At 33.8% G+C, this 24,898-nt stretch overlaps 1 long non-coding RNA gene and 1 other non-coding gene across 2 annotated transcripts; both read left to right on the top strand.

The window, feature by feature from the left end:
* Positions 1 to 2,487: 2,487 nt before the first annotated feature.
* LOC108485620 (uncharacterized) lies at positions 2,488 to 3,817 on the top strand. The gene is made up of 2 exons (XR_001871332.2): positions 2,488 to 2,737; positions 3,262 to 3,817. It is a non-coding gene; the product is annotated as an uncharacterized LOC108485620 (long non-coding RNA).
* Positions 3,818 to 18,112: 14,295 nt separating this feature from the next.
* On the top strand, positions 18,113 to 18,219 carry LOC128295804 (small nucleolar RNA R71). Its single transcript, XR_008286353.1, has one exon. It is a non-coding gene; the product is annotated as a small nucleolar RNA R71 (small nucleolar RNA).
* The last annotated feature ends 6,679 nt before the right edge of the window (positions 18,220 to 24,898 follow it).

Below are 24,898 nucleotides of genomic sequence, written 5' to 3'. Positions count from 1 at the left end.
AAATTAATTGCTTATAGTTATTCTCACTAATACACTAATTTAATTACATGTAAAAGCTTTGTTACCAAATCTTAAAAAATAAAACCCTAAATTTATGTTTATAGATTTATATATTATAAATGAATATATTTTAATATATAATATTGATGTAATTTATGAATGTATTATTTGTTGAAGTTTTTACATGAGAAAATTTGAATATTTACAAGAATATATAAAACTATAAATGAAAGTAGCTACGACATTCCCATGATGTGAGTAAAAATTTATGTAGCAAATATATTTGTTAAATATTTATGTAAAAATAAGATGAGGCTTTAGTTGATATGGTAATGATAAATATTTAAAAGTTAATATGTGTCTATCAAATATCATCATATTTAAGATTTTATTGATTTTATGTAATACAAAAAGACTTTGAGGAATCAAGGAAAAACCCAAAACACTTTCTCTCCTAACAAGATTCCAATTCTCTCTTATACTAACCATATTTCGAGCACTCGAATTTCAGTCATCTTAATTCTTCCATAACTTTTTGCCCTTCGAGGTGAACCATCATAACCTCCTCCTTGTATCAACAAGGAAGAATGGATTTTTTTTTACATTTATTATTTTTGAAAAAAATAATTACAGCATGCAGTGGTTAAAAATTAAAAAAGAAATCAAGAATTTATTCATTTATTTTTAAATAAATGTATTTACACATTAAAGTAAAAAGACGTAACTATAGACAAAGTTGTACAGTGAATATCAAACTAAATATAACTTAAGATTTGAATATTTATAATCAAAAAGTTATAAAATTTAAAATTTATTATCTTTAATATAATTTTCATTGAAATATATTTAAAGTAAATAAAAGGAAAATAAAATATAATCAATTTGGGTTTATTATTATTTTAAAATAAAATTACATTAAATAAAACAAATTGCATTTATTTAACAACACATAACAAAATTTTAAGGTTTCTATATGTTAAAATATAATTCACTATATAAATTTATTTTTATTTTTTGCAAGGGTGAATTCAATCTTTTTAAAAAATTAGGATTGAATTATAAAATTTTAAAATATTAAAATATAATTTTATCATTTATTAATTTATAATTTCATTATTTTTAAAACAACTAAAATAGATTTTCCATTTTGGTAGCCACAGTGCAAATTTACCAGAACTAAAAGGTTAATGTAGTATATAAAGTTAGAAAGACAAAACGTGATAGGATAGAAAATGAAGCAGAGAAAAAGGTGGCTTAAACATTGGGCATGTGTAGCACACACACATGGGGTTGAAGGAGAGGGCAATTAAGTGAGGGCAAAGACTAGAGCTGTCAATTGTCAACCATGATGACAGCATAATTAATTCGGCCAAATGGCCATCCCCCCTCCAAATTTGATTATCAAATTGATTAAATATCATGCAAACTGAACAACCAATTTCCAACTTTGAATGTGGACTTAAACATTGAAGCAAGTGATATTCAATTTAAAGCTGTGGGAACTGGACTCATTGTCATATTCAATTTAGCTTGCCTTACAAAAACTGCAACTGTTGGTCATCTTTTAGCTCCTAGAAATTGTTGAACACTTGGGTCTAACTCAACTCACATGGCTCATCAAACTAGTGTATTTCCAATTAAGGAAAAACAATCGATTTGGCTTCTAAAGATGTATTGGTGGATTGAATTTGGACATTCTAGCTCAGGTTGGGCCTCAATTGTACCTTGTTCCACAATAAACTAGAATAGAGGCAGGTCGAGCTGCAATTTGAGTTCATTTAACTCTAAAATTTTTAGGGTTGAATTCTCATTTGGACTAATGTTTATAGAGGTTCCTACATTAAGAGACGGATTGTGTTTTTTTATAAAAAATGGATAAATTAATTTTTGTACGATAGAAAAAAAATACTATTTGACTCTTCCATTAAAAAATTCATCTATATATTTTGTTAAATGAAGATTTTAATTTTTCAAATTTTTTTTATCTAGGTCACCTTAAATGAAACAATGAAGTAAAAGTATCATAAAGGTTCCTCTATTTGGAGTTAGATTGCATTTTGCTTATCTAATAAAAAATTGGGCAAATTAATCTCCTTAGATAAAAAAGCAAACTGATTTTATGTTAAAAATGTAATCTATTTATACTTTTAAGTGATGATGTAACTAATGAAGCAACCAAAACAATGACAACTAGTGTGCCACATATATCTTATGTTAATGTAGCATGTCCCATCCCAAAAATTGGGTTAGCAGAATCAAGTAATTAAATCGTGCGCTCGAAAGATATATCGATATTAAAATTGTAGTAATTAGAAATAAAATTAATTAATTAGTCAATAATAATAAAAACAATCAGGTTAATAAATAAATGCTAATAGGGATTAAATTGAACCAATTTTAAATTAGAAGTCAAATGTATAAATTAAGAGTTCCAATTGAAAATGGAGCTATTAGAACAAGAGAGAAAATAGGAGGGGACGTGGGGTAAGTAGGTCAAATTTTAAATTTTGGTTGGTTATATAAGACCACCTACCTTCCTTTCCCTCCTCATTTTCACCCATTTTAAATCAAGAGTTTCCCCTCAAAATTCCCCATCCTTTTGATTTTTTTTAGTATCCAAATGCCTTTTCTTCTTCAATTTCAAAAGAAATCCATTCTTTCTCTTTTAATTTTCTATTAACATTTTGCTCGTTTTTGCTCAAATTGATCAAATTTCATGGAGATCTTCAAATTAAAGGTAAACATTTTGATTTCTTATGGTTTAAATATTTATTATGTGATTTCAATTCAAACTTTTACCGATCTAATCAAGAAAATCTAAGATCTAAGGTTTTAAAGCTTGATTTTGATTAAAAATGGTGGATCTTTTAGTAATGAGCTAAAAGATGGTTTTAAAACAATTATTAACTTATTTTGAGGTAATTAAGAGGTTTACAAACTTGATTTAACAAAACCTTAAAGAATTTTCATGGATCAAATGATTTTCTTCTTTAAGATGGAAGACAAACGTGATTTTTCGAAAAAAAGTTGATTTGTGAAATTGAATGGAATTAATGGTCCATATTTGCAATTAAACACTAGTTATGAGATTAGGAATTAAGAATTAAGGGTTTAACTGAGTTAAAAACAAAGTAATTTTAAGATTAAAGTTAGGCGAGGTGAGCTCGCCAGTTTTTAAGAATGCTGAGCTGCTGTTGGGTTGTTAGGAGGTTATTTTGTTGTGAATGCTAGTAATTTGTGTGTTTCATGTTATATGCAAAGCCTCTAAATGCAAAGGTGCGTCCATGAGCAAGGATAAGGGCAAGCAGAAGGTGATGTAGCTTCAGGAATCAACAACGAATTGCAAGTGAGTGTGCTTGCATATCGCATTTAAACACCAGTTCGCGTGTTCAAGAAAGTCCAAGATAGGCATGCGAACCTTGTTATATTTTTATGTGAGCCCTGATTTGTGACTTGCGAACCTTGATATCAAGTGTGAGTGCTATGTATATTGTGTGCAAGCCTATCCGATATGCGAGATATTGATATGTACGATCCCTAAGTGACATGCGAACCCCATACATTGTGTGCAAACTTGTATGATTTATGTGAACCCCTTGCATGTGATATCCCTATCGCATATTATGCGAACCTTTACAATTGTGCGAGCTTATATGTGTGCGAGGCTTTGTATTATGCGAGCCTATATACAGTGCGAGCTCCATGTTGTGTGCGAGCCATATACCTGAATATATGCGAACCCATATATGTATTGGGAGCCCTATTGTAATGTGAGTGGTGAATGTGTTAAAAAAAGGATATATTGGCATTGTGAACACTTGAAATTGTTGGATATTATTGTGAACACTCAGGATTAATGTATGCTACGCTATGAACGTCACAAGTGAATAAATTTATAAATACATCTAGAATTTATTCTGCTTAGGTCATATCCAATATACTATCAATTCAATTAGTCACATCTATGTCTCTATCTTCAGGGAGTCATCCGAGCTGATGCCCAAGAGAAGCATTTTCCTATTTGGACTTGATAGGCAGCATATTAGTGATTTGCTCATTCCTGATTAGACTAAGGACATTTTTAGATCTATTTACTAATACAATCTATCTTTTCATATTAAGGTCTGGCCATATAATACCGCTTAATATTAGTTAAATATTAGATAACCAATGAGCCAATATTTGTTTCTGTGTTACTTTGCGTGCAAAAACTGTTAATGACATTATACAAAAAATGAAAAAAAAAGAATATTTTATTAAACCAATTTTTTTCGAAAAATACAAGTATATAAAACGAATATACTACACTTAGGGCACTAGATCCAATATAGTATTATTTTATATATTTTAAAAAATCATATGTAAAAATTTTAAAATAATTTATCATGTTATTTTCTATATTAACAAATATGATATTATTTAAAATTTTTACAAGATACTAATAATATCATTAAAATATTTTTATAAGGGTAAAATTATCATTTAAACATATTACTTACATATTATTCGATATTATTCTACATAACCAAACAAAGTAATACTAATCCTTCATCATTCCATTCAATCAACCAAATAACTTAATAACTATTACATCTCTATTCAACTTCCATCCAAATATCTATTCAATTCTCATAAAACACTAGAAATGTTTAGTTAGTTTACTAAAAAACTACTCAACGAATATGGTAAAAAATGTATATCAATTAGACATTCATCAGTAATCCGAAAAAGCCAAAATAAATCTGCATTGAAAAATTACACATAATTTACACGAGATGATACTTGAACATAAAATCTCAAAGTTTTGAATGCCTCAATCTTACAATAAATTAATACAATTGTCTATATATTTATTAAATTTATAAACATATATATTTATTAAATTTATAAACATAGACAAACTAATATATGTTTGATATTTATTTTTTTCATACAATATAAATTATATAATATATAAAATATAAAATTTTAAAAATTAAAATTCAAAGAATAGATTTGCTCGGACAAATTTACTAGATATATGGAAATTGGAATGTGAACCATGGACTAATTTACCAGAAAAGGCCAATTTCCAAAAAAAATTATGGAAATGAGCCATCTATATTTACTAGAATGGCCTGTTTTTTGTAAAGCGCGCTGAGTTGAAGTCATTTTCAGGGGAAAACTAGAAAAGCACGTCTAGCTCTGTGCTTTTTTCCCCTCTTACCTATAAATAGCGTCCACGTTAGCGCGTTTTACTAAAATGCTTCCACATAAGTATGCTTTTGTCCGTATTTTCTCAATGGTTTAATTATTAATTAGGGCTTAGGGTTTATAAAATTAGGGTTGTGGGAATTTTAAATTAGAGTTCAGAGTTTTTTAATTTGTAATTGTTTAGGTTTAGGGTTTTATTTATTTTTAGGTGTTTATTAATTATGGGTTGTAGTGCTTTATTTAATTTTTAGGGTTTAGGGGTTATAAAAAAATAATTTTGACAAGATGGGTTTTGAAAAAATAATTTGACGAGTTGAGTTTTGAAGAAATAATTTTGAAGAAAAAAAAGCTACAAGCAGGATGCATAGTCAGCAAAACTATTGAAAATGCTTTCAACTAGACACCCTTTTCAGTACTACTGCTTCTAAAAAAATAAATTTGAAGAGGTGATTCTAAAAAAATATCCTGACATTCTCGGGATATCTAAAAGATTTATGAAAAATGCCCCGAATAGTGGGGGTTGAGGTTTGTAGAGGAAAAACGTTGTAAGCAGGATGACTTGTCAGCAAAAGTACTGAAAACGCTTCTAACTAGATGCCCTTTTTAGTACTACTGTTGATAGTGCGTTCTACTTGGAGCATTTTTCCTCTACAAATTTCGACCCCCACTATCTAGGGCATTTTACAGAAAGGAGTGGGATGTTATCCCTTAGGCTCTAAATGACCCATATTTCAGCCTCTGGTGGCAAAAGTTAGAACAATAGAGATTGAAGAAGTTTAGAAGAATAGAAGTTCGTAAGGAAGCTATAAGTTGATTTTTCGTGTTAATATTTATATGAAGCATTATATTTTTTGTATAATGTTTTTGTTTCAAATGTCTCTTGATAGATAATTTGGTTGAAAATGAGTGGACGAATTAATGTTATTATTTATTACGACGGTAAGATCTGTGACACCGAGAATGGCGTAATTTTTTTATTGGAGAACATAGCGCAACTGGCTTTTAACCAGAACATAGAGTTGGCACAACTTCGTAAAAGAATTAGACAAAAAATCTTCGGATCTATGACAATGAGAGTTTTGTCTATTAAGTATTGTTTTTGTGCTTCGGCCGATCCCGTGAGATATGACTTATTTGATATCAAAGGTGCTCGGCACTTGGAGGCAATGGTGCAGACGTACCTCGACAGTGGATCACTGTCTCTTGAGTTATATGTGGAATTTTCAAGGCCGGATGAAAGACTTGCGACTTCAACATCTCTTCCTGTTCGAGAGGTTATAGCTATTGAAAATGTTGATAGTCCAACCACTTTATTAGAAAGTTCCCATTATGATATCCTAGAATCATCAATGGGAATACACTTATCAGTATTAGTCTTAGATTTCAATCACGGGAGGCAGAACATCGAACCATTGGGTTTTGGTGGTAGAATGGAATACATGACCCCTGCATGACACTCAGTTAATGGATGAGACATGACCTCTGAGTGACGACAAGTGACCAACATGAGTATTTAATTGCAACACCCTTAACCTGTATCTGTCACCGGAATAAGGTTACGAGGCATTACCGAACTTATACATTAGCATTTGTACCAAAACCAATTCATAAATTTGTATTTCAAATCAAAATTTTTCAAATTTCATCAAAAAGTCCCTAATATAGGCCTACGAGTCCCAATACATGCTTTGGAAGTGGTTCGGGACTAAATTGGCAACTTTGGAAATTTATCCTTGAAGATAAGGGCACACGTTCGTGTGGCTTGGGACATGGTTGTGTGGCTAGCCCGTAGGGATCCCATGGCTGTAAGGCTAGCCCGTGTGGAATTTTAACTTGCAATTTCTTAAGTATCATAAGGGCAAACGGCCTGAGCACACGCCCATGTGGCTAGGACGTGTGGTACACTAAATTTTCATCATTTTAAAACTATTTTCACTTGATTTTGATACATGACCATGCTTGAAACCTGTGTTCTTTACACGGCCAAGAGACACGGCTGTGTCATTTGCCCGTGTATTATCCTGACTTCATATTTAAGGATGCAAGGGATACACGGTCATTTCACACGCCCGTGGACTGCCCGTGTGTCACACACGACCTAGACACATGCCTGTGTTTCTCACCCGTGTGGACAAAATAAGGATATTTTAAAGCGCTATTTCTCACCCAAACTTAACCATTTTCCTGCATGAAAAATTATAAGTATATACCAACCAATTTAACCAATTTCCATCATTCAATCTAACATTTCCAACTTTTAAATATACCTTAAAGCTTACCTTTACATTGATTTGTAAATCATATTTTATGAAAGGTGATTTGTATTTTATTGAACATGAACATACCATATTACCTCAAAATACATATATTACTAGCCATTCCAATGGCTAGGTTGTAAACAAACATATTACTTCATCATTTGACCTCAAAAGCTTATACATGCCATTATAACAAAATAGGTTTATCATTTTTACCAAAATGAAGGGATTGATAGTGTGATGATAGCTCCGACCCAATTCCAACCTTCACGAGCTTTGAGCACTATAAAATAGGAAAAACATAAACCTAGTAAGCATTGGTGCTTAGTAAGTTCATATAACCAAACTACATTTACCATTCTTATATATATAATAAGTAAATCACACATAGGGCAATTTATCCATCAATTTAGCAAACTAGCAAATATGGCCTATACACAATCATTCAACCAAATTGGTTAGTACAAAAACATTATTTTGCATAGATGAGATCATCATGTCATTTCTTCTTATTTCATTTGTTAATACATTTTCGTTGAATATTTGAATTTTTGATGGACCTTTCCTTTTCTAGTTGTACACCCGAGGTGCACAATCCCTTTTCAAGTACTACACACGAAGTGTACATACCCTTTTCAATTTGTACACACAAAGTGCACATAACCTTTTCAAGTGTACACATATAGTGTACCTTTCCTTTTCAAGTGGTATACACAAAGTATACCTTTCCTTTTCATATGGTATACACAAATTATACCTAACCTTTTCAATTGTACACATAAAGTGTACATAGCCTTTTCAAGTTGTACCCTTTCGGGATACATTTCCTTTTCATAATGAGATCAAAAGATTATCCTTTAGGGACAACCTTTATTACAACATATGCAAGATCTCATATTCACGGTAATCACTTATCCAATCAGAAATCAATATTCAAACGTATTCATATAATATTTCATTATTTACATGTAAATCACAAATCAACATTGGTTTATTACTAGTACATACCAATTACAAATCATAATGCATATAATTCAGCAATCAATTCAACATATTTACATGCTTAATTTAGTTATATGAACATACCTTGACAATCGATCATATTTACTAGTTTGAGACTTTTTTTTTCCCTCGATCTTTTTCTTTATTCGACACTTCCTGTTCTATATAAATAAATTTAATCATCAATTCTATGATTTTTACATTCAATCAAGCCTATTTCACATTTTAGGAAAAAGTACCATTTTGCCCTTAAACTTTTAATTAATTCCAATTTCGTCCGTAGGCTTGATAATTGAAATTCATGCAATTTACTCTTTATTCCAAGCTTATTCAAAATTCCAATATAACTTTACAGCACATGTATTTCATAAATTTCAGAATTTTTCCAAGAATTTCACTACTTTGCAATTTAGTCCCTACACATGTTTTCACTAAAAATCACTTTGTAAAAGTGATTTCTCTATTAATAACCTTTCATTTTCTATCATAAACTTTCAATTTACAGCATATTCATCCATGGGTAATTTTCTAAACTTTGATTTTCTTTCAATTTAATCACCCAAATAAAGAAATTAAGCTTTCCCGATCTAAAAAATATAAAAATCAATAAAAACGGGACATAGAACTTACCAAATCAAGCTTGAGAAATTTCTTTTCTCTCTCCTAGGGTTTTTATGTATTTTATGAAGAAGTTGATGATATAAAATGGGTTTTATTCTATTTAATCTTTTATCATATATTAATTTATTCACTTTCCAATTTTGTCCTTGCATCTTTTCAATTTTCCATGGATGAATCACTAAAAATATCTACATATTTTTCATCAATGGCCTAATTGCCATATAAGGACCTCACATTTTGAATTCTATAGCTATTTAATCCTTATAACTACTAGAATTCAACTTTGACATTTTATTCAATTTAGTCCTTTTTGCAATTAGACACATAATTGATAAAAATTTTCGATAAAAATTTTCATGCAATATTCCTATCATAATACCTATTATTTTATGAAATTTAAAAAATTTCATTTTTCAAACTCTGATTTGTTGTCCTGAAACCACTATTCCGATTTCAATAAAATTTGGCTGTTACAACTCTCCCCCCCTTAAGGATTTTCGTCCTCGAAAGTCTTACCAGTGAAGAGATTCGGGTACTGTCTTTTCATGATATCTTCAGGTTCCCAAGTAGCTTCTTCAATTCCATGTTTCTGCCAAAGAACCTTTACCAATGCTATCTTTTTATTTCTCAACTCTTTTGTTTCCCGTGCTAAGATTTTAATTGGTTTCTCACTATATGTCATGTCGGGCTGAATTTCTACTTCTGTTGGAGAGATAACATGTGATGGATCCGATCGATACCGTCTTAACATTGACACATGAAAAACATTGTGAATTCTTTCAAGTTCTGGCAGTAAAGCTAACCGATAAGCTACCGGTCCAATTATTTCAATGACCTCATATGGTCCAATAAACCGAGGACTTAATTTTTCCTTTACGGACAAACCGGAGAACTTTCTTCCAGGGTGATACTTTCAAGAATAGCTTATCACCAATCTCATTGATCGCGTGATTTCGTGATAGGTTTTAAATATTTATAATTAATCGTTCTTGAAACTGACTATTATCTCGATGTAGGCAAGTGTACCTATCGAACAGTAGTAAAGTTTTAGCAAGACCGGATTGTTGAACCCAAAGGAACTAAAAGTACTAGTAATGACTGTCTTTTTATTATCTAGCCTAGGAATAAAGAGGTTTTGTTTTAACTAACTATCTAAACTAAGAACTCACAGAGAATAGAATTGGAGAATTGCTTTTGGGAAAATCGATTGAATTAAGACAAAACCTAAGAAAAAAATCCACCTAGACTGCACTTGTTATTCTGGCTCCGAATCGGACGATTTATTCATTTAACTTATTCTGTAGAGATCCCTAAGTTATGTTATTATCCCTATTCAAGACTAATAACGTCTAATCCCTAGATTGAATAATTGAGACCTTTCTCTAATTAACACCCTAGGGTTGCATTAACTCGATCTATGGATCTCCTTATTAGGTTTCACCCTAATCCGGCAAAATCTTGTCACCCTATGTCTAGGCGCGCAAACAACTCCGCTTAATTATGGAAAATGTACTATTAGACAGGGTCTATTCTTTCTCTGAATAAGAGCTTATCTTGAATTAGTATCCTGGGATATCAAAACAAGAACTAAAAACACATAATTAAGAACAAGTCAAATATTTATCATACAATTCAGAAAATAATAACAAGATTCGTCTTAGGTTTTATTCCCCTTAGGTATTTAGTGGATTTAGTTCATAACTACATAAGAAAACATCTCAGAATAATAAGGAATACAAAACATAAAGAAAATCCAAAACTCCTGAAGGGGAAATTTAGGAGAGATCTTCAGTCTTGATGATGAATCCGGCTTCTGAGATGAATCAATCGGCTTCCTTGGAGTAATTCCTTACTCCCTATTCCGTGTGTCTTTTTTTCTTCCTCCTCTAGGGTGTATTTACAGGCTTTGGAATGCCTAAAAGCCTTCAAAATTAGCCTTTTCCGAATTGGACTCAACTTGGGCTTGGTAGGGACACACCTGTGTGACACACCCGTATGCGATTAGTTTAGGCCGTGCTCGAGCCTGCCAAATTAACACGGCCGTGTGGTATGCCCGTGTGAGGAGGTCCAGGTTGTGTTGATTTCATAATTTGGCCCATTTCTCTGTTTTTGGCCCGTTTCTCGTTCTTTTTGCTCCCCTATGATCTCCTAAGTATAAAACATGAAATTAAAGTATTAAGAGTATGGGATTTACCAATTCTAATGAAAAATCATCCATAAAATGCATTAAACATGGGGTAAAAATATGTATAAATTACGGTTTATCAAATACCTCCACACTTAAGCATTTGCTTGTCCTCAAGCAAAATTCTCAACTCATAATCAAAATAAATTCTTCTCAATTTATAATTTCTATCGATAATATCTCAAAATAATCCATAGGTAATCATACATTGAGAATTCAACTAAAAGAACATAAAACTTTCAAACATTCCAAGTTGAGTATTTAATCATGCAAACATAGGTATCTTCCCTCATCTAAGTAATTACCATTGATTCAAAATATCACAGAGTTTCACATCCTCACTATAGATTCACTCAAATCACTTGAGGTGTTTAAGGATAATAAATGAAGCACTCAATAGTCAATAATGAAAAGTCATTACCATAGGCTTGCATAAAAATCAAATCTTCACCACTATAAATTGAGATGAAACATTAATCAAAAGGTTTTTAGAAGGTTGTAACAAGGCTTGGTTAGGGGGTGTGGTCACAAGCTGAAAGAAAGGGTTAAAATCGAGATTGAATTGAAAAATTGCCTAACTAAAAAAAGGGTTAATCATCACTTGCGTACAAAAGGGCTTCTTCTCAGAATATGGAATTACTAATGTGTATACATTTTTTTTAAGAACAAGTCAAATAACATAGACTAACTATTAAAAACAAGACATAGCTAAGCAATTTATTCAACTCAAATCTCGACAAAAATAGGGATTAATTTAGTGGATTTCAATAATAATGGGTTAAGAGTTAATACTAAGGGTAATACAAGAAATGGCTTGTTAGGCTCAAGGGGGTTTACTAGGGGTTAATCGTGGAGGTAGGCTTTTCATAGCATGAGTGGGTTAATCCTAAGTGCCTTAATCATTTTGACATATCAAATCAAATGGTGTGGTCTTGACATGCATAATCAAGCAAGTTTTAGAATAACAGTTTGATATTGACGCACTCAAAGCAATAATAAAAGTGAGCATGAAAGAATTAATAAATACTCAAAAGGCTCAAAAATTTCACAAAAATTATGGCGTTTTGATGTTTAAAACTTGTGAATTCCAACTGAAAGTAATACCTAAACTTTGGGGAAACAACCTAAGATTTTAAATTCTTAAAAATCAACTTATCATGTTTGATTCTCTAATGTCTTAAAGTTCAAACAATCAATGCATAAATGCCTATGTTTTAATTTAAGATATATCAATCAAAATCATAAATCAATCAAAATTTATCCTAAATACGATATGAGAGCTTTACATGAGAACAAGACAGTCATTCAGGGATTTTTCTGATAATGAAATAAATACTCTTCACACTTAAGATATACATTGCCCTCAATGTACAAAGCTAGATATTAGAATATAAAAATAAGATATGGAAAGAAGTGAAACTTCCTGAGTGAAAAATGGATGAAATTCCTGGATTAGCGAGAGCGAGTTGTTGGAAATAAAGCTGGAGGACAAACATGATTCTGAAGAACAAAAGGAGAATTGGGGTAATAATTTGGTAGTAATCATAATGATAAGCCGTGTTAAAAAAAAACAAAAGAATTTTCAAAAATTAATGAAAGAAAAATAAAAGAAGATAGATAATCTAATTTAATTTTTTTTTTCAAGTGGCACGGCCAGTTCACACGCCCGTGTGGATCTTGTCCAGCCCGTGTGGATCGTGTCTAGCCTGTGTTTGTTGCGAAGTGAGATATCGTCAGACGGCCTTAGGGAACGCCCGTGTGTCTAGGCCGTGTGGCTATATGATCATGTTACACGACCGTGTGTTATGTAGTTCGCTTCTCCCATAGTCGTGTAGCTTTGCGCATGCCTGTGTTATTTTGACAGTGTTGTCCACGGGTGGTAGACACGGGCGTGTTGCACGCCCATGTGCATTTGGTAGATTTGACCACGGCCAGGTCACACGCCCGTGGCCACTTATCGCATTCCGTGTTAGGAAAGATAACTTTTACCCTGTTTTCGTACTGCCGTCTCGCACAACCGTGTTTCCGTCCGTGTTGGTCACACGACCTTAAGCACGGCTGTGTGATCGGCCGTATAGATTTGGGAACCTGTGCTTCAAAGACTCTGTTAGTGACCTAGATATTTAAAAATTAAAATTTAAATAATTTAAAACTGTTAGTACTCAGGTTGCCTTTCGAGAAGCGCTTGTTTATAGTCTAAGCTCGACTGTTACCTTGTTGGTTTATTTAGGGCGATTTGTGGAGTTGTAGCTCCTCTCCATCGTCTTTAAAATTCTCATTGTTATAAAGTTTGAAACGGTGTTCATTTACTTTGAAAGAACTGTGTGATGGGTGACTTACCTCTATTGTGCCATATGACAGAATAGATTGAATTACGAAAGGTCCTGACCATTGTGATTTAAGTTTCCCAGGAAACAATTTGAGTCTTAAGTTGTATAGGAGGACAAGATCTCCAACTTCAAATTGTTTTCGTTGCTTTAAACGATTGTCATGGCGCTGCTTTATTGCTTCATTGTATAGGCGTGAGTTTTCGTATGCATTGGCTCGCCACTCATCAAGTTCATTCAGCTGCATCAACCTATTTTTTCCTGCAAGTTTGGGATCAAGGTTTAGAAATTTAATAGCCCAAAAAGCTCTATACTCTAGTTCGAATGGTAGATGACAACTTTTTCCATAAATAAGTTTGTACGGTGATGTCCCTATGGGGGTCTTAAGAGCATTTCCATAAGCCCATAAGGCATCATCTACTTTCATTGCCCAATCTTTTCTGTTTGATTCTATTGTTTTTTCAAGGATCTGTTTGATTTCTCAGTTTGCCACTTCAACTTGTCCATTAGTTTGAGGATGGTATGGGGTGGCTATTCTATGATGAACTCCATATTTCTTAAGAGTTTTTTCAAATTAGGTATTACAAAAATGAGTGCCCCCGTCACTGATAATTGCTCTAGGCGTTCCGAATCTCGAGAAGAGTTTCTTAAGGAAACGTATTACCACTCTAACATCATTAGTAGGTAGAGCTTGGGCTTCCACCCATTTGGACATATAATCAACTGCTACTAAGAAGTATTTATTCCCAAAAGAACTGGGGAATGGGCCCATGAAATCGATACCCCAAACGTCAAATATTTCACATGAAAGCATATAGTTTTGAGGCATTTCATCACTTTTAGATATGTTACTTGTCCGTTGGCATTTGTCACAGGAAATAACGTACCTGTTAGCGTCTTTAAATAATGAGGGCCAGTAAAAACCTGATTCAAGTATTTTATGTTCGGTCTTAGTTCCATTATAGTGTCCTCCAGTTGGCCCTGAGTGGCAATGTTCCAGTATTTTTGATGTTTCTGATCTTGTAACGCATCTTCTAATGACTTTATCTGCACATCTACGGAAAAGAAAGGGGTCGTCTTAAAAGTAGCTTTTCACATCATTAAAGAATCACTTCTTTTGCTGGTGTGTTAACCCTTTTGGGATAATGGTAGGGCTAAAAAATTCGCGATGTCTGCAAACTAAGGTACCTTAGAGTCAGATATAGTGAAAATTTGTTCTTCAGGAAACGAATCATTTATTTCAACTTCATCTAGTTTTTTGGTATTGGAGTTCTCAAGCCTGGACAGATGATCAACCGTGAGATTTTCAGCTCCTTTCTTATCCTAAATTTCCAAGTCAAATTCCTGCAATAGGAGAATCCATCGAATAAGTCGAGGTTTTGCATCAGTTTTAGTTAAAAGGTAGCGAAGGGCGGAATGGTCAGTGTAAACAACAACTTTAGACAATATGAGATATGATCGAAATTTATCAAATGCAAAAACCACAGCTAGCAATTCTTTTTTCGTAGTAGTATAACTCTCTTATGCAGTTGTCAAAGTTTTGCTAGCATAATAGATAGGTTGAAAATGCTTGTCTCTTCGCTGTCCCAATACTGCACCTACTGCAAAATCACTCGCATCACACATTAATTCAAATGGTAAGTTCCAGTCAGGTGCAATTATGATTGAAGCATTAATTAATTTCTCCTTTAAAGTATTAAATGCTTATAAACATTCCTGATTGAAATTAAAAGGTATATCTTTTTCTAGCAATTTGGTTAAAGGCTTAGCTATTTTAGAAAAATCATTAATAAATCTTCTATAAAAACCAGCATGTCCTAAAAAACTTCTAATAGCCTTAACCGAACTAGGAGGGGGTAATTTTTTGATTGTTTCTATTTTATATTTGTCCACTTCAATCCCTTTACTGGAAATTTTATGCCCTAATACAATACCTTCTTGAACCATGAAGTGACATTTCTCCCAGTTAAGGACAAGGTTCGTTTCCTTACATCTTATTAAAACTCGTTTTAAATTTTTAAGGTAGAGATGGAAAGGGTTACCAAATACCGAGAAATCATCCATAAATACTTCCATGATATCTTCCACGAGTTCGTCAAAGATGACCATCATACAGCGCTGAAAAGTGGCAGGAGCATTACATAATCCAAAAGGCATTCTACGATAAGCAAACGTATCATATGGGCATGTGAATGTCGTTTTTTTCTTGATCTTCAGGAGCTATTGGGATCTGGAAGTAACCAGAGAGTCCGTCTAGAAAGCAGTAGTACATATGCCCGGATAATCTTTCCAACATTTGGTCAATGAATGGCAAGGGGTAGTGATCTTTTCTTGTGGCATCATTCAGTTTCCTGTAGTCAATGCAAACTCTCCATCCTGTGACTGTCCTTGTTAGGATTAATTCATTCTTCTCGTTGGTCACAACCGTCATGCCTCCTTTCTTAGGGATAACCTGCACTGGACTTACCCAAGAACTGTCAGAAATAGGATAAATAATTCCAGCATCTAGAAGTTTAATTACCTCAGCTTTAACAACTTCCTTCATGTTTGGGTTCAGTCGTCTTTGAGCTTGCACATATGGCTTATATTCATCTTTCATCAAAATTTTATGGTTGCAAAAAGAAGGGTTGATTCCTTTAATGTCAGAAATTTTCCAAGCTATGACCTTTTTATGTTCTTTTAATACTTGGATTAATTCATCTTTCTCCTTGGGTTGCAAGTTAGAAGCAATAATAACTGGTAATGTAGAATTATTTCCAAGGAATGCGTATTCCAAGTGGTTTGTTAATTGTTTAAGTTCCAGTTTGGGAGGCTCCTCAATAGAGGGTTTTTACTTAAGTTCATCATTTATCTTAATGCACTCATATTCTACTTGTCTTGACGAATGCTCATTAGGTTTATTATCTGTCTCCTCTTCTTGAGCTGGATACAGTTCTGTCGTCTCATTCTGGACAATTTCCTGAAAAAAGTCTTGAGTAATATGATCTATAGAGTCAATAAAATAACATGAATCATCCTGTTCCTTAGAGAACCTCATAGCATCATAAATTTTAAAGATAATCTCCTCGTCACCTACTCTAAGTACCAATTTATCGTCACCCACATCGATTACAGCCCTAGCAGTGGCTAAAAATAGGCGCTCTAAAATTAAAGGTACTTCCACATCTTCATCCATGTTAAGCACAACAAAATCAACAAGAAATATGAATTTATCTACTTTCAGAAGTACGTCTTCTATAATACCCCTAGGGTATTTAACAGATCTATCAGCTAATTGAGTACTCATCCTAGTAGGTTTAGGTTCCCCAAGACCAAGTTGTTTGAACATTTTATATGGCATCAAATTAATGCTAGCGCCTAAATCAGCTAATGCTTTCTCAACATTTAGACTACCAATTAAGCAAGGGATAGTAAAACTTCCTCGATCTTTCAGTTTAGTTGGCAGCTTGTTTTGGAGTATAGCTGAGCACTCCTCATTGAATTCTACTGTAGATAAGTCCTCGAACTTTCTTTTATTTGTTAGAAGCTCCTTCAAAAATTTTGCGTATGTAAACATCTACGAGATGGCTTCAACAAAAGGTAAGTTGATATGTAATTGCTTAAAAAGTTTAAGAAACTTGTCGAATTGTGTATCAATGCGATCTTTTTTCAATTTTGCTGGGTATGGAACTGGTGGTTTATATTCCTTCGGCACTGGTTTATCACTATTTTCAGGTTTTTCTTCCTCCCTTTCGTTTACCATGGCTTCTTCTACTAGCTTCTTTTCAGATTTCGTTAACACTTTCCCACTCCTTAATGTAACTTCTTTTACATGCTCTTTTGATTTGGTGTTACTAAGTAAACTTCCTAGTGGTTTTTCCAAAATTAGTTTGGACAGTTGGCCTATCTGAGTTTCAAGCCCTTGGATCGACGCTTGTTGATTTTTAAGTGCTGTCTCGGTGTTCTAAAAATGAGTTTCTGACACCGATATAAACTTTGAGAGCATCTCTTCAAGGTTCGGCTTCTTTTCCTGTCGGTAAGGTGGTTGTTGGTAGCCCGGAGGTGGTCGCTGATTTCCTTGGCCTCCCCATGAGAAATTTGGGTGGTTCCTCCAACCTGCATTACAAGTGTTACTATATGGATTGTTTTGAGGTCAAAGATTATTATCCATGTAATTTAATTGCTCGTTATCCATGTTGTGGCCATCAGGTTGATATTTCGAATAGCTTGTTCCACTTCTACTTGCTTCGCACAGCATTACTGGGTGAACCTGTGAAGAACTAATAAAACCGTCAATTTTCTTATTCAAGAGTTCTACCTGATTAGAGAGCATGGTGACCGAATTGACGTTATAAACACTGGCTGTTTTCGTTGGCTTTGTCCTCATGACTTGCCACTGATAGTTATTCAATGACATCTCCTCCATAAACTCATAAGCATCTTCAGGTGTTTTATTATTGCTGGTTCCGCTAGCAGCTGTGTCAACCATTTGCCAAGTCGAGGGATTCAGACCATTATGGAATGTTTGAACCTGAAGCCAAAGCGGTAACCCATGGTGAGGGCACCTTCTCAAAAGATCCTTGTATCTCTCCCATGCATCGTAGAATGTTTCTAAATCCATCTGTACAAAAGTAGAGATATCATTACGTAATTTAGCCGTTTTAGCCGGCGGAAAAAATTTTAGTAAAATTTTTTCGGTCATTTGTTCCCAAGTAGTAATTGACCCTAGTGGTAACGAGTTCAACCACTGTTTAGCTTTGTTCCTCAATAAAAAAAGGGAATAACCGAAGACGAATCGCATTTTCAAAAACACGATTAATTTTAAATGTATCGGAGAATTCCAGGAAATTGGCCAAGTGATTGTTTGGATCCTCATCCTGTAACCCATCAAACTGAACAAATTGCTGTATCATTTGAATAGTGTTAGGTTTTAGTTCAAAGTTATTTGCAGCAATAGCAGGCCTAACTATGTTCGACTCAGTTCCTGTTAAAGAAGGTTTAGCATAATCATACATAGTGCGTGGAGCAGGATTTTGATTAACCGCAATCGCAGGAGGTAGCTGATTGTCTTGGTTTTCAGCCATCTCTTCGGTTGGGGGTTGATTATCGTCTTCTTGCTCGTTCTTTATGTATTTTAGGCTTCGTTTTATATCTCTTTGGTTTCTGTGAACTGTGCGATCGATTTCTTCATCAAAAAGTAGTAGTCCTGACGGGTTTCTTCTAGTCATAAACTAAAAAAACCTGCCAGAAGAAAGAAAAAAATTAGTAAATTAGAATAAAATTAAAAATAAAATTAAACTACAAGAAAAATAAATGGCTAAAGTAATAAAAATTGAGTGTTCCTAATATTTTAGTTCCCCGGTAACGGTGCCAAAAACTTGATCGCGTGATTTCGTGATAGGTTTTAAATATTTATAATTAATCGTTTTTGAAACTAACTATTATCGCGATGTAGGCAAGTGTACCTATTGAACAGTAGTAAAGTTTTAGCAAGACCGGATTGTCGAACCCAAAGGAACTAAAAGTACTAGTAATGACTGTCTTTTTATTATCTAGCCTAGGAATAAAGAGGTTTTGTTTCAACTAACTAATTATCTAAACTAAGAACTCATAGATAATAGAATTGGGGAATTACTTTTGAGAAAATCGATTGAATTAAGACAATACCTAAGGAAAAAATCCACCTAGACTGCACTTGTTATTCTGGCTCCGAATCGGACGATTTATTCTTTTAACTTGTTCTGTAGAGATCCCTAAATTATGTTATTATCCCTATTCAAGACTAATAACGTCTAAGCTCTAGATTGAATAATTGAAACCTTTCTCTAATTAACACCCTAGGGTTGCATTAACTTGATCTATGGATCCCCTTATTAGGTTTCACCCTAATCCGACAAAATCTTGTCACCCTATGTCTAGGCGCGCAAACAACTTTGCTTAATTATGGCAAATGTACTCTTAGACAGGCTCTATTCTTCCTCTGAATAAGAGCTTATCTTGAATCAGTATCCTGGGATATCAAAACAAGAATTAATAACACATAATTAAGAACAAGTCAAATATTTATCATACAATTTAGAAAATAATAACAAGATTCGTCTTAGGTTTTATTCCCCTTAGGTATTTAGGGAATTTAGTTCATAACTAGATAAGAAAAAATCTCAGAATAATAAAGAATACAAAACATAAAGAAAACCCAAAACTCCTAAAGGTGAAATTGAGGATCTCTTCAGTCTTGATGATGAATCCGGTTTCTGAGAGAAATCAATCGGCTTCCTTGGAGTAATTCCTTACTTTCAATTCTGTGTGTCTTCTTTTTTTTCTCCTCTAGTGTGTATTTATAGGCTTTGGAATGCCTAAGATCCCTCAAAATTAGCATTTTTTCTGAATTGGACTCAACTTGGGCTCGGCAGGGACACGCCCGTGTGCAATTATTTCAGGTCGTGCTCGAGCTTGCCAAATTGACACGGCCGTGTGGTATGCCCGTGTGAGGAGGTCCAGGCCGTGTTGATTTCGTACTTTGACCTATTTTCTCCGTTTTTGGCCCGTTTCTCGTTGCTTTTGCTCTCCTATGCTCTCTTAATTATAAAACATGAAATTAAAGCATTAGGAGCATCAAATTCACCAATTCTAATGGAAAATCATCCATAAAATGCGTTAAACATGGGGTAAAAATATGTATAAATTACGGTTTATCACTCATACTCAATTTCTTTTCTTTTAGGATCAGCATAAGACTTTTGTCTGTCTGAAGCTGCTTTCAGGCTGTCTTGTATCACCTTTACCTTTTTTTTTTCAGTTTCCCAAATTAAATTAACCGCATGAATCTTCTTTTCACTAAGCTCTGTCCAATACAATGGTGTTTTACGTTTCCGACCATACAAAGCTTCATACGGTGCCATGTTAACACTGGATTGGTAGCTATTATTATAAGCAAATTCAATCAGAGGTAAGTACCTTTCCCAGTTACCTTTAAATTCAAGAACACAACACTGTAACATGTCTTCTAAAATCTGGATCACCTATTCTGACTGATCATCAGTTTGGGGATGAAATGCAGTACTAAAATGCAATTGTATCCCCAGTGCTTCTTGTAATTTATACCAAAATCGGGATGTAAACCGAGGATATCTATCAGAGATAATTGAAACTGATATACCATGCAATCTAACAATTTCAGAGACAAACAATTCGGCTAATTTATCAAATGAAAAGTCCATACGTACCGGTATGAATTGTGCCGACTTTGTTAACCAGTCAATAACTACCCAAATGACATCTTTCTTTCTTGGTGACATAGGCTATCCCATTACAAAGTCCATGGTAATCTTTTCCCATTTCCACTCCGGTATATTAATTGGCTGTAATAACCCTCAAGGCACCTGATGCTCAGCTTTCACTTGTTGACATATTAAACATTTAGCTACGAATTCAGAAATATCTCTATTCATTCCCAGCCACCAATACATCTTTTTCAAATCATTATACATTTTATTACTACCGGGATGAATTAACATTGTACCATTATGAGCTTCATATAAAATCTTTTGTTCCAGTTCTGAGTTCTTCGAAACACATATTCTGTTTTTAAACAACAAGCAATCATCAGACCCAATTTGAAACTCTAAATCAGAATTCTTTTGACATTACTCGTGTTTAAGTTGCAACTCGTTGTCACTCTTTTGTGCTTCATAGATTTGTTGTATAAATGTCAGTCTAGCTTTCAATTCAGCTATAACCAAACCATCATTTGAACAAGATAACTGGGTGTTCATTGCTCTTAAGGCAAACAAAGATTTCCTGCTTATTGCATCTGCCACTACATTGGCTTTTCCAAAGTGATAGTCAATAATCAAATCATAATCCTTTATTAACTCGAGCCACCTGCGTTGCCTCAAATTCAAGTCTTTCTGTGTCATTAAATACTTCAGACTTTTATGGTTAGTGTAAATATGACATTTTTCACCATATAAATAATGTCGCTATATTTTCAATGCAAACACTATGACTGCCAGTTCAAGATCATGTATCGGGTAATTTCTTTCATGTGGTTTAAGTTGTCTTGAAGCATAGGCAACCACTTTACCTTCTTGCTTCAAAACACAACCTAAACCATTTAAGATGCATCACTGTAAATTAAAATTACAAATTCCTTACCCGATTCAAGTTGTACCAATACAGGTGCTTCAGTCAACAAAGTCTTCAGTGTATCAAAACTTTACTGACATTTGTCATTCCACTCGAATTTTACATCTTTCTGCAACAAACGAGTCATCGGAGAAGCAATTATTGAAAATCCTTTAACAAACCTCTGATAATATCTGGCTAAACCTAGAAAACTTCTGACCTCTGAAATGTTCTTTGGTGGACTCTAATTAATAATTGTTAAGATTTTGCTCGGGTCAACCCTAATGCCTTCAACAGATACAATGTGACCAAGAAAGCTAACTTCTCGTAGCCAAAATTCATATTTACTAAACTTGGCATACAATTGTTTTTCCCGTAAAGTTTTCAACACAATCCTAAAATGTTCAGCATGCTCATCTTCACTTCAAGAATAAACTAAAATATCATCTATGAATACTACAACAAACCTATCAAGGTACGGTCTGAAAATCCTATTCATTAAATCCATAAACACTGCTGGTGCATTTGTTAATCCAAATGGCATCACCAAAAATTCGTAATGACCATATCTAGTTCTGAAAGCTATCTTTGGAACATCTGAATCCTTCACTCGAAGCTAGTAATAACCCTAACGAAGATGAATCTTTGAAAATATAGTAGCTCCCTTCAACTGATCAAATAAGTCATCAATTCGAGGCAGTGGATATTTATTCTTTATAGTGACTTTGTTGAGTTACCGGTAATCAATACACAACCTCAAATATCTGTCTTTCTTCTTTAGAAATAACACTGGAGCACCCCATGGTGAGGAACTAGGTCGAGCAAAACCCTTATTAATTAATTCTTGTAACTGCGCCTTCAACTCTTTTAACTCGGCAGGAGCCATTCGATAAGATGCTATCGATATTGGTGTTGTTCCCAGAATTAGATCTATACAGAATTCCACTTCTCTGATAGGTATTAAGCCAGGTAATTCTTCCGAAAACACTTCTGGAAACTCACATACAACTGGTATAGATTGAATCTTTGACTCGGTTACCTTAGTATCCAAAACATATGCAAGATAAGCATCATATCCCTTCCTCATACATTTCTGTGCTGCTATTGCTGAAATCATATTAAATAATCCATCTAGCTTGTCAGATTGAACATGAAGTAACTCACCATCTTGACATTTCAACATAATATACTTCTTCTTACAATTAACCACTACATCATGTTGGGTTAACCAATCCATTCCCAATATCACATCGAATTCATCAAAAGGCAGTAACATTAAATCAGCTAAGAAACATTTACCCTTTACCATAAGTGGACAGTTTTTACAAACTTTATCCACCTTCACACATTGGCCTAAATGATTTGAAACTTCCACCACAAATTCAGTGAATTCAGCAGGTAAATTTTTAACATTTACTAAATTTGTGCATATATACGAGTGTGTGGAACCAGGATCAATTAATGCAGTAATATCAGTATCTAATAAAGAAAAAGTACCAGTAATGTCATCTGGCGTTGAAGAATCTTCTCGGGCTCGTATGGCATATGTTCTTGCAGGAGCTCGAGCCTCAGATTTAACATTTGAATCTTTTGTAATGCTTCGACTACCACTAACATTTCCAGGGTGTCTAGGTGGTTTGCCTCTTAAAGTAGTGTTACCTGGTTTTGAAGTCTGTTCAGTGTCTCTTTCTACTATTTCTGGACAATCTTTCAAAAAGTGATCAAATGAACCACATTTGTAACATGTACCGGTTTTCATTCGATATTTCCCATGATGAAATTTGCTACAATGTTTACATTTTGGCTTCGTGTTTCCCACACTTCCAACACTAGTCACTAACGGTGATGATGACCTAAGATCAAAGCGTTGAGAACCACGCTCTTTACCGGAATACCCAACTGAAGTAGTAAATCCTTCTTGATACCTCTTTGATTTTTTTGAAGAAAATGATTGAGACCTACCAATAGGTCTTTTCCCAAAGGATCGGGCTTCTCGGTATGCCTTTTTCTTTTTTTTTTTTTACTTAGCTCTTCAGCTTTCTTTGCACGATCAGTAAGTGCTGCAAATTCTCTTACTTCCAAAATACCAATCAGTAATTTTATATTTTCATTTAATCCTTCCTTGGAACATTTACACATTTCTGCCTCTGTTTTGACCCATTCACTAGCATATTGGCTTAACCGTACAAACTCCCTTTCATATTCTACAACGGTCCTGTTCCCCTGTTTTAATTCTAGAAATTTTTTCCTTTTCTGATCTAGGAATCTTTGAATAATGTATTTCTTTCTAAATTCAGATTGAAAGAATTCCCAAGTAATATTTTCTTTTGGAACCATTGAACTTACTGTTTTCCACTAGTGATAAGCTACGTCCTTTAACAAAGATACAGCACATTTCAAGCATTCAGCTGAGGTACATGATAATTCGTCCAACACTCAGGTAGTATTTTCCAGCTAGAATTTAGCTTTTTTCCGGATCATCATCAATTGTAGCTCTAAATTCCTCAACCCCATATTTTCTAAGTTTATCCACTGGAGCCTTACTAATTCTAACAGTTTCAGTACCCGATTGTCTCTCAATAATAGTCTGAGTATTTGGTGGGGGAGGTTGTGATTGAAAAGTAGCAGAATTTCTTCTCAAATATTCAGAAAACCATTTATCCAACATTTCAAAAAAAGACTCTTTAGCATATTCGCTTCGGCCCTCTGATTCGGACCTTCTACTACTACTATCATTTATAGCTCATCGTACGGAAGCTTGAGAAGCACTCTCAGCTTCTTCAGATTCTGCTCTTACTCGATTGGAAGACATTTAATATATGAAAAACACATTTAAAATGGTCAGGAGATATCATATTATCATCAATTATATAATGACATGTACAGCTAAATTCACACTTGCTACGTTAGTCCGAGAATCGGTTAAACCATAGCTCTGATACTACTAAATGTAACACCTCTAACCCGTATCTATCACCGAAATAGGGTTACAAGGCATTACTAAACTTATACATTAGCATTTGTACCAAAATCGAGTCATAAATTTGCATTTCAAATCAAAACTTTTCAAATTTCATCAAAAAGTCCCTAATATGGGCCTACGGGGCCCAATACATGCTTTGGAAGTGGTTCGAGACTAAATTGGTAACTTTGGAAATTTATCCTTGAAGATAAGGGCACATGCCTGTGTGGCTTGGGACATGGCT

The sequence above is a fragment of the Gossypium arboreum genome, chromosome 7, assembly GCF_025698485.1.
Source record: "Gossypium arboreum isolate Shixiya-1 chromosome 7, ASM2569848v2, whole genome shotgun sequence".
NCBI lineage: Eukaryota > Viridiplantae > Streptophyta > Magnoliopsida > Malvales > Malvaceae > Gossypium > Gossypium arboreum.
The sequence above is the reverse complement of the archived record's forward strand: the minus strand, read 5'-3'. Positions and strand labels throughout refer to the sequence as shown.